This window comes from Falco punctatus (assembly GCF_963210335.1).
Source record: "Falco punctatus genome assembly, chromosome: 7".
Classification (NCBI taxonomy): Eukaryota; Metazoa; Chordata; class Aves; order Falconiformes; family Falconidae; genus Falco; species Falco punctatus.
Window position 1 is genome coordinate 18,310,092 of NC_137587.1, and position 10,796 is coordinate 18,320,887.

Here is a 10,796-nt window from a genome sequence, read left to right on the forward strand (position 1 = left end):
CTATGCATATTTTGCAAAAATGGACTGTTACTTCTTCCTACATGATGCAGAAAAAAAAAAAAAAAGTTAGTCCAAACTGTGACAGGAGTAGATCACAATATAATACTTCCAGACCGCAATTAACTACTAAGTCTAGAAATTATATTCTTTATGAAAAATCGTTATTCCAAACAAATTTCTTCTTATGTCTCTGTTTTGTTTTTTTTTGTCTCAATTTAGTCAGATTAAAAAAAACAAACCACACATTCAGCTGCTCTGCAAACACTATAAATATTTGGAAGGAGAAAACCTTGCTCCTTGCATGATTTAATCACATGAGCTGCTTCATAAATTGGTCATGTGAGTTTGACATATTTCCCATAAGTACATTTAGCTTAGAAGAAAAGTAGTTTTATTTACTGAAAGTTACTAAGAAATATTTTATTTACAACAAACATTCATGTAGCCTCACCAAAACAAAATCCCAGTTCAAATGCTTCAGGCATTTAACAACTCTCTTTCTTAAAAATCTGTCTCTATCTAATTTGGGCTCCTTGAACTGTCTGATGCTGGCCAGACTTGGCATGCACACTGTCTACAAAAAAGCAGAGCATGCCAAGTCTAAGGCAACAAGAGAAGAAAGCAGCTAATACTCCCAGTTATTCCAGGAAGAGGACTGAAATGTAGCAGTAGTACTAGAATCAGAAATACTACTTCTTTTACCCTCAGATTCTAAGCAGTTGGAAGCTTTGCAATCCTAACATTGATCCTAACAGATTTGGACCCAGTGGTCACAATATAGGATAATCAGCTGATCAGTCGTCAGACTGACTTTGTTAAAAATCTAAAGTTAACTTCAGCTTGTTGATTATTTTGGGTTTGCATATGAAAAATATGAATGAATACAGAAAATAACACTCAATCATAACTGACTGATTTTGCTTGCTAGTACTTCTGTGAGATATGGTGAGCCCCAGACCTCTGTAAATAGTAAAATCACCAACTGTACATTTCCTTTTAGATATACGGAGATTAATTGATGCTTTTCTTCTTAATCGAATAACTGCTGTAATTCTCACTTGGTGGTGAGAGAGAATTTTATTCTACATTTCTGAAAAGACTATATTGGAGGAAGTTTGTTATGGTTTCACCAGTAAAATAACATTCACATTTGCACCAACACTTACTGCTAGATTTTTAGCATAAACAAAAGCAGAAGATAAGTTTATTCCTTTGCTTCATGAAATTGTTAGCATCAAGGAAGAAAAAATGGGAAAAAGAAGGCAGGGAAGAAGAACAGGAAATGAAAAGAAAGCAAGTGACATCAAAACACTTATTAATAACAAAAAAAATTGTTTCTGTGCTGGGGAAAAAAACATACATACAGCAGTAAGATGAGTGGCCTTAGAATCTGATTTCTCACTGCTGAAGAGAAGTAATGTCCAAAAGAAGAAATATGAATAAACTCAGCATTTTAAAGGTGCAGAGATAAGAAGCTGCACTTAAAAATTCCCATCAGGAGTTCTTCCATTAAACTGAAGTAAAGCAACAATATATAAAGCTTTCACTGCAGATGCATTGGTCATGTCACGCATAACTCTTCATCTGTTTACGCTTACTGAGTTTTTAAAAGAAAAATCTTTGTACTTCTCTGAATTCACAGTTCACTGCCTATTCATCAGCACTGAAAACTTCAAGCTTATACATATTTTATATATATATATATATATATATATATATATATATATATATATAACATATAGAACTAAGAGACACCATTTTTTACTACAGCCATTTTGCTGTCATATGGGCTGACACCATATGATTGCTTTTCTACTGATCATGGTAAACCTAGCTTGATTTTTACCATTTAACCATTGTAAATCTAGCTCTATTTTAAACCTAGCTCATTTTTAGTTTCCCTCAAGGGAAGCTATTCAAGACCATCACTGACGTTAAGGGTCTAATTATTCTTGACTATGTCATATCACTTTGTTCTGGAGTGCACGCAAAAATTTACACATCCCAAGAAGAGATAGCTTCATTTCTATTTTCAAGAAGAAATGTGATACTTTATAGTCACTTCTATAGGAACAGGATTGCTCCTGGTTTCAAAACATGCTGATTTTGTGAAGTGCTAAATATACTCAGTTTTCTGAGAGACTGCAAAGCAGCTGATTCTGAATCAGCTAATGTTCCAGACTTTTATCCAGATACCTAAAAGATGTTGGATGTTTTCCAATAACATTAACTTAAAAGTTACCTAAATTTTTCACTGGACAGGAAACCTAAGTCTGAATTAATCAGTTTACAAGAACAAAAGAAGAATATAGCATCTCAATAAGCTGCAAAATTTCAGTGTAAATATTCATTACAGTTCATACTTTGCTATAGTGTTTTCTTCCTTTTCAGCTTTGTATAAATTACTCTTATTATAAAGAAGTGGAAAAACTGGGAATTTTTTAAAGTCAAGGAAATTCTTTCCAAAATACAAACTCTTAACTAGAGTCTAACTTACATTAGATCAGATATGTCTGCAATTCCTTCATTTGTATGTCAAGATGGATGCCAACAGCAGAGCATTCCGATGCAAATGAACATTTCTAATGAAATCTGAATTTAATGATATTAGTACTTTCCTGATTACTACATGGAAGTATCCAACATGTTTAAATCTGAGTAATATACAGGTCTAGTGCATCTTTCCTAGATGTTTTATAAACTGAAAAAAGACAGCAAGCATATATCTTCACAGTTATTATTTCATTATTTTACTGTCAAATAAATTGATCAAGAAAAGACTAGTAGTTTCTTTTAGCATGTTCTTTGTATGTGTTGGACTTTTCAGTTTAGAAAAATAGCAAAACTGGATCATTGGCTAACAATAACGCACTAACTGCATGAAGGTTAAAAGACTGGATGTACAAAACAAATTGTCTAAATTATTAATATTCTTCTTCCAGAACATCTTCAGATTTTACCAAAGTAGACTGACTTTTCAAACAGTGTCACTAGCTCTTTAGGGTCAAACCCATGAGAATTTAATATCAAAATCTTAGTCTGCCCTCTCCAGCCATGTGAGGTACTTGTATGCAGATGCAGCAAGAGAATTCTCCATTGACTTGTGTTTGGAACACTACTTTCAAAATATTATCATTATCCTGTGAAAGAAAGTTCTACAGAGAGAAAGTGGTCTAGCCTCTCCACTCACTGGAAAGCTTTCTATTCCTCAATGGAGACTAACAAAGTGGATTATCTCACACTCCCTGCACTCTTTCATGCTGGACAATCCTGGAAAACTTTTCCCCTTTATTATTTTCCATAGTCTTAATTATTCCTTTCAATGTCTCTTTGATGTTTTTCTTAGCAGCTTGTGCTATTTCTCACCCCATTTTAAATCTCACTTAGTATCTGCAACTACTAAGCTGCATCTGCTGTTATTATTTCAGCTGAAATAGCTATTTCAGAATTCTCTTTGTGTAAATAAATTGGTTTTCTCATCTTAAACACAGCCATAGGAGTTCCTATGGTTTCCTCAGGGAAAATAATTTAAAATTTGAAATTCAGTGTAATGTTAGTATATTTCTGTTAATACCATACAAGATGCCATGCTTTGATGTTTTATCATTATAAGGAGTTAGGAACTGAACTATGTATCATAATCAGATTTATAGAATTCACCTGCTGCTTCTGTTGCTTGATTACTGTTGATTCTGTGGTTTACGTTCCAACTAAGAGTGAATAAATGATATAATTGAGTGGAAAAAAGAAATGATCCAACATCCAGTCACTATTAATCGCTTTAAGTAGTAACAAATAAGCTTTGTTTTACTGTTTATAGTAATAAATATATAATGCCAGTTTACAAATGCTTCTTCCCACCCCAAATAACCATATGGGAGAGCTCTATCCAAGGTACCGGAAACTCTACATGCTTTTTAGTGTATATGGGACACTGGAGGTAACAGACACTTACAAGCACATTTCACAAACTACTCCAGAGCTAGTTCCAAGGTTCAGCATACTCTCTGTAGCTCTTTTAAGTAGCTGGTAACAAACTGCATCTGCTTGGTTTCTAGAGATTACACACTGTGTTCCTCCCTTCTCTGTCTCCTCTCTTCCTCTGTCCTACTTAAAAAAAAAAAAAAAAAAAGGCACCCCCTCCCCCCCGCACTTGTACTACAAAGTAAGTGAAACAAGCTAACTTTGGTAAAATTTCAGCTGATGTGTGACAAACATGAAATTTAAATTTGATTTTGATCACAGGCTTCTTCCATTACTTCTCTGCAAAGTACTCTGGACTCTTCAATGTCAAGCTGACAGTATTCCTATTCTTATATATCGCATATAAAAGACAGTATCTATAACTGACCTCAGAAGTGTTTGTGTCACATATTAAGTTCCTAATAACACTAATTACAGCAGTCTTATAGCAGGCCTCTGAGTTAAATGATTCAAATTAAATGATTCCACTTTTAGAATATGAGAAGTCAAAAGTCATAGCCAAAAGTACAATTCTTTTTTTTAAAAAAAAACAGTCTTAAAAAATATTTAATAGAGAAGTGGAAAGTAAGCTCCCCGCCCCCTGCCCCAGCTATTAATTTAAAGACTTACAAATTTCTCTCCTGTTTGCATAACAGGTAAAATAACTGTGTATCATGAAAGAGAAAGAGCATCTGAACACTTAAATTTCTAAATATGCCATCTGAGTACAGAGCAAGAAGCATCAGTGAGTCTCAACGTATAGCTGCATAGCCACTGTTGTAAAGGAGTGCAAATCACAACATAAGAGAGGGTAGTTTAAAAATGCATATAATTACGATTTTGCCCATTTGAAATGGAAGTTCAAGACTAAGATTTTATTCTTGAAAGCTGCAAATGCATCTGAAGTATCTCTTCACCTTGTTGCCTCTGTTACGTTGGAGTACCAATACCTGTAACGAAGCAGAATAGATAAAACTTCGAAATCTAAAATGACATTGTAAAAGAATCGGCAACTTATTAAAAATAAAGAGCTGGAAAAGCCAGGCTCCCTATACACTTTCAGAAAAGAGTAGGGTAATTCAAACTTGTGTGGTGTAATTCATCAGAAGTACAGCTGAGTCAATCTAAGTGGAAGAATTTAATCCTAAACTTCTCATGCTCCAAGAATCAGTTCTCAACAAGTAGCTGGATTACCGAAACAAAAATTCGTCTTCTGCAAAGAGATGTGTGCAAAACTGACAGGTATTCAGGACCAAAAATTTTGGAGCAGAAGGTGTGATTGAATATTTGAACTTGAATTGTGGCTTAAGGAAACACATTTCAAGGGTCAATTGACACAACGTTCTGGAAGCAACACTTACCAATGGTAAGCAAATACAGATAAGAAATAAGAAAAATACACTTAGAACTTCTTAAATAATTCCATGATGTGGGTCATGGTCATGAAGCTTCTGATCAAGCTGTTTTGTAACCACACTGAGCTACAAATTACTATTAAGTTTTAACATTATAAATTCCCAAGTCACTTTTCTATTCAAACCACAAAGAATGTGTTTACACTCTTCCAAAATCAAATGCTACACTGACCCTCTTTCTGACAGTCTTTTTCCTTCATATTCATCCTAATTTGGTATGATTTGTGAATATTAATATGAAATTTAATCTCAATTCCAGAATTAATAAAGTTAAACAAATGTGCAACACCAGTTTTCATGCTTTCCTAGTAGAAACCACTTCCAGTCTACTTCATATTTTACCAAACCCTTTTAAATGACAGCTCTTTTAAAGATCCATAATGTATATAAAGATTTCTGGGGTTATGGTGAAGGGGAAATAAGTGTTTTTAATGTGACATTTCATCCAGAAAAACATTGGCAGGATAATTTAAATACAGTTTTAATAATACTTGTATGTGTTAAGACAGAGAAATGCATCCAGAAAACAAAGTGCTGGGGAGCAGGCGGGGGTGGTCTGTGTGAAGCAGCAGTATTTTATGACAATAAAGTTTGAAACCATCAAATTATTTATGGAATAAATATAAATTAGTACAAATTAAGGTAACATAAGACATCCAAAAATGCTGTCTAAATGGCTGTAAGAGTATATACAACAACTTTATGTAATTTAAAATTTGTATATGTTCATTCAAACTTGCACATAATTTTATTTTGTTACTCATATATTAGAAGTATAACTTCATCTGATATTTTCTTTTAATATTTGTTAGTGTAGCAGAATATGTGGGGAATTAATTTTATGCAATATGATAAGACAAGTTGAGTACTCCTTTACATTAATTAGAGGAAGGTAAAAATGCTTTCAGCTGCTCTGTTGGGCTTCTAAGATACGTTATCTACCTGTTCACTCTTGTAAGTCTCAGTGTCTATGCCTGCTGGGCTTTTCACCTACTTACCTGTTCCTTTTTCTTCACATCGTTGACCCTTTTAATCTCTTGGTGTTTCCATTTCTCTACCTTTGTATAATGTACAGGTTGTTATTTGTAATCTGTGTAGCAAAAATGGTGTTCCTCATTGTGTGTACAGCTTGTTCTGAATTTTAGGCATTATCAGCAATTGGTAAAAATGGCAAAGAGAGGATTACAGTGCATTTCATATAGCACACTATGGATAGATCTTATTGATGGACATTGAATAATACTGAGAAGATAATGTCATTTATTTCAGTTTGAGATATTAGGTAATTATTATTTTTCATATGACATGCAAATCTGGACGTTAGACATTTTATAGCATTGTCCCATATATTAAAAGTTAAACAGGGAAAGTACAGAATGTTTAAGAACCTTCCAGTAGCCTTCTATTATATAAAATACGATGGATCTAATTCTAGTAGCACTGTTAATACTATTGAACAAGACCCATCACAAATATCTAGGTCTTCAGTCATTTAGGATTTTATGGATTAAAACTAACTGCATAAGCTCAACAATTACCAAAGCAGGAAACAAGTGCAGATGGTGTACTACTCAGGCTATAAACCTGTTAGAAAGCTGGCATTCTAGTGCAGAATCTCTTACTCAAATGATCTGCTGAAGGGTATATGTAAAGGAACCAGATCTACAGAGAGATAAATATTATTTAAGCCTTTCATTTTCCGTGGGACAGATTTGTTAATAAATTGTATGTGTAGGTAGGAGTGAGGTATCCTATTCATTTAAATATTTCTGATGATTCATGACCTTGGAAGAACTTAAACATGTGACAAAAGCAATACTAGTCAGGTGGTGTTATCACTGTCTGAAAAGAAAATTACAAATGGTCAGCTTCTCACGTTATCTCCTGCATTCTCTGGAACTTAAAGAGAAGCGATTCTACTCTAATAATATTTTGCCAATTACCACTATAAATCGGCATTCTAGGGTCAAAGTTAACAAATGCCAGAATGTGAGGTGGTGTAGAATATGACAGAAAGCAAAAGAGAGAAATAGAGAAACAACCATGACAGATTCATACGTAGTAGCTCATGCATCTAACTACATTTTCCCAAGATGTTAATGTAGTATGGAATTTCTTAATAGTTAACTGTGGCATGCAGATATGTTAAAATAATAATATTAATCTGTTAAAATAATCACTCAGTAAGTCTTCATGTTCCTCTAACCTATAAATGTTTCAGTGCAAGTGGGTACTGAGATATAAATCCTTCAAGTAAAGATGGACTGTAACAAAAATCTAAAAGACAAAATTGTAATTGGGATTGAAACATTTTCAAATAACACTTGTTCACATATCCTTGAGAAACACAGGATGTTAACCCTGAGAATTTTCAAGTAATTTATAATATTAAAAACGTATTGCAGTTTAAAAAGGTTATTTGATGGGGCCACAGCAGATTTTTTCAGTTGTTTTTAAATTGGTGGGAAGAACATTTTTAATGTAAAAAGTGCGAAAAATGTCAGTCTTCTGTAAATAAATTTGATACTCTCAGACAATATGAATCTAGAAACAGGGATATCAATCTAGAAATTGGGAAGTGAAAGCAAATCAATCTCAGCCCCTTGAATAAAAACCCCGAGATAATGCTAAAACTGAAATAGGTTTAAATCTAGCATCAGTGGAATCAAGAAAAACAGCAAATATCAACATTAAGATATATTAGACAAAGACAAAATAGAAATATAAATGTTGTAGAGACCTTAATGTCCAAATTCACAGGGTTAAGTGCACATAACCTTGCATATGTAACTATGAAAACACACCAAAAGTTCCCAGCTGGTTTGTAAATTTAAAGAGATATGCATATTCAGGTCAAGAAGCAAAAAGATTATGTCCATATATTTGCAAATTCAAGTCTCTTGAACATATATTATTGAAAAAGGAATAATTAAAAACATTAGGACCAACAATGTGTGGCTCTTTCTTTGACTGATGACTTAAGTAGATTCAACATGACAGTTTACAGTATTTGGCCATGGTTTTATTAAACTCAAGAATGCAATTAGTGTTTCATGTCTAGGTGAGACATTACCCTTCTTTACAATTTTTTTTACACTCATGAACAAATCTGCTACTGATTGTCCTTTCTCAACTTTTACTCTTCTTTCACAGCATGTTTTTAAACACTCACCATATGGTATCACAAAAAATATCCAATTTGATTGGACTGACATCTTTCTTCTTCATTTATAATTAGGTGTGTGTGGGTGAAGGCAGTAATACTAGAAAATCTTTTCCTAATATTTATAAAATAAGTAATTTTTAAAAAATAGATCTAACTATGCATGCTATCAATTGACAACCATCAGTTTCCTATTTGTTTGGTCTTTGTTGTTAACTTCCCTTTGACCAGAAAACAGGATTCTTGTTTGTTACTGCTTCATGAAGCATTAAAGTGCTAATTGATTTGGCACTGAATCGCAGTTGTAATGAATTATTATTATTATTTTTTTTTTAGAACTTGCAATGACAGCTGGAAACAATAGATTTTTTCAAAAAGCACTGATAACATTAATCAAACGTTTCATGAATTTCATTGTAACTCCCTTCCCTTATGAAGCCATACTTTGTTTACCCTCAGGATACTTTTTTGATATTTTTATTAGAAGTTTGTTGGAAACACTTCTAGAGAAGAAAATAAATTTGTTATAATGTTCTACCCACATTATACAGCATCATGAGTCACATACAATTCATGAAAACCCACAAAATTAACTCAGTATCAATTTTCAGATCTCCATGGAACTTCAGTACCTGCTAGTTAAGGTGCTGAGGAGCTATAAAGGTAAAGAGCTGTAAAATTAATTCCTCAATCCAAGTTATTCAATCACTCAAATACTTTCTTTATTTTATGTATGAAGGAGAGTAGTCCATAATAACTTTAAAAAATGGAAACCAAGTTCAATCAAAATTTAGAATCATATTTTTATCCCTCAAACTGGGGTAAGCATTACCACATTTTCAGCAAATGAAGTTACAAAATGTATTTTTGTTAATGACTGCTGTTATCTGCTATGTGTATCTTTCACAAAGACTCTGCTTTGAAGACATACCAATAGCCTTACTGATACTCACAGCTTCACAGAGGTTTTCTCAAAAGTAATATTTACCTTTAATTTGCTCTTTCTTCTTGAGGTCCTCCTCTCTAAATGGGTTATTTAGGAATGGAAAATGCATTCCTGTGCCTCCATCGTCCTCCTGTTTTATTTTCATCTAATAACAATAAATATTTATTGTCAGTGTTTAGTGGAACGTTGAATATCCAAGACAGGTCAGCAAGAACTTGTAATCTTTGGGTCTGGGATTTTTTCACTTTCCTAGCAAGAAGACTCTCTCTGTACTAAGGTTTAATTCCTACAGTGACACCTTACAGTCACGACTTTCTGGACATGAAGGTCTATATGAATAGTGGACATGAAGTTTTTTTGCCAGCAGAAGGAAACAGTATTTTTGCTAGTGCAGAGTACAAATATGTTCAGGTTTCACAGTGACTGGATGCCTTCTACATATAATTAAGGACCTCACAACAGAAATATGTATTTATTTCCTATGATATATTCACAGAGAAAATTATTATGTATTTCTCAGTAGCAGCATGTTTTATAACAGGTTCTTGGCAGGGCAATTCTGAATGAAAACGATTAGGTAGGAAGACCCTTTTAAAAACAGTTCATATACAATTACTTATTAAATAGAAGGTTTCAAACCCAGCTGGCTGAGAATTTGTTTTGATCGTAGACAAAGCAAAGGGCAATTTGGCAAATGAAAAGGGCTATTTAAAAAAAAAAAACAACCAACATTAATTTTTTGGGGGAAAAAAGCCAAACCAGCCCACAAAACATAAAAAGCTCCTGCATGATAAAAAGAAAATAAATCAGAATTATAATTGTTGACAATGATCAATAACATGTTTTCCAAGATCTCCAACTTATTATAAATGTTTCTGAGAAAACCAGCAATAATGTATACTGCCTCTCGGTTTAAACTGGCTGGATCGGGACCTTAATATTGGTAATATTTATAATCAGCTTCTCTTTTGCAATAAGTTTTTCTATTTCTCCTCTTATTATACTAGCTAATGGAAGTATTTTACAGAGGCACAATTATCCTAGGCATTATTTTAAATAAAGAAATCCTCTTGATGGATTGTATAATGTATACTTCCTGCCCTGTAAACATTTATATGTTTATTTACTGTGGGTGATCCCACTGTATGAATCTCTGAATGGCTGCCTCCTTTAAGTCATATGACCATTATACTAATAAGAATTCCATTTTATTTTGAGATCTCCATTGAATTATCTGGAAGTCTGAGACAGAAATTACTAGCAGAGACTAATCCTCCAAGTACCAGAGAGAAATAAATTCACATCAAAT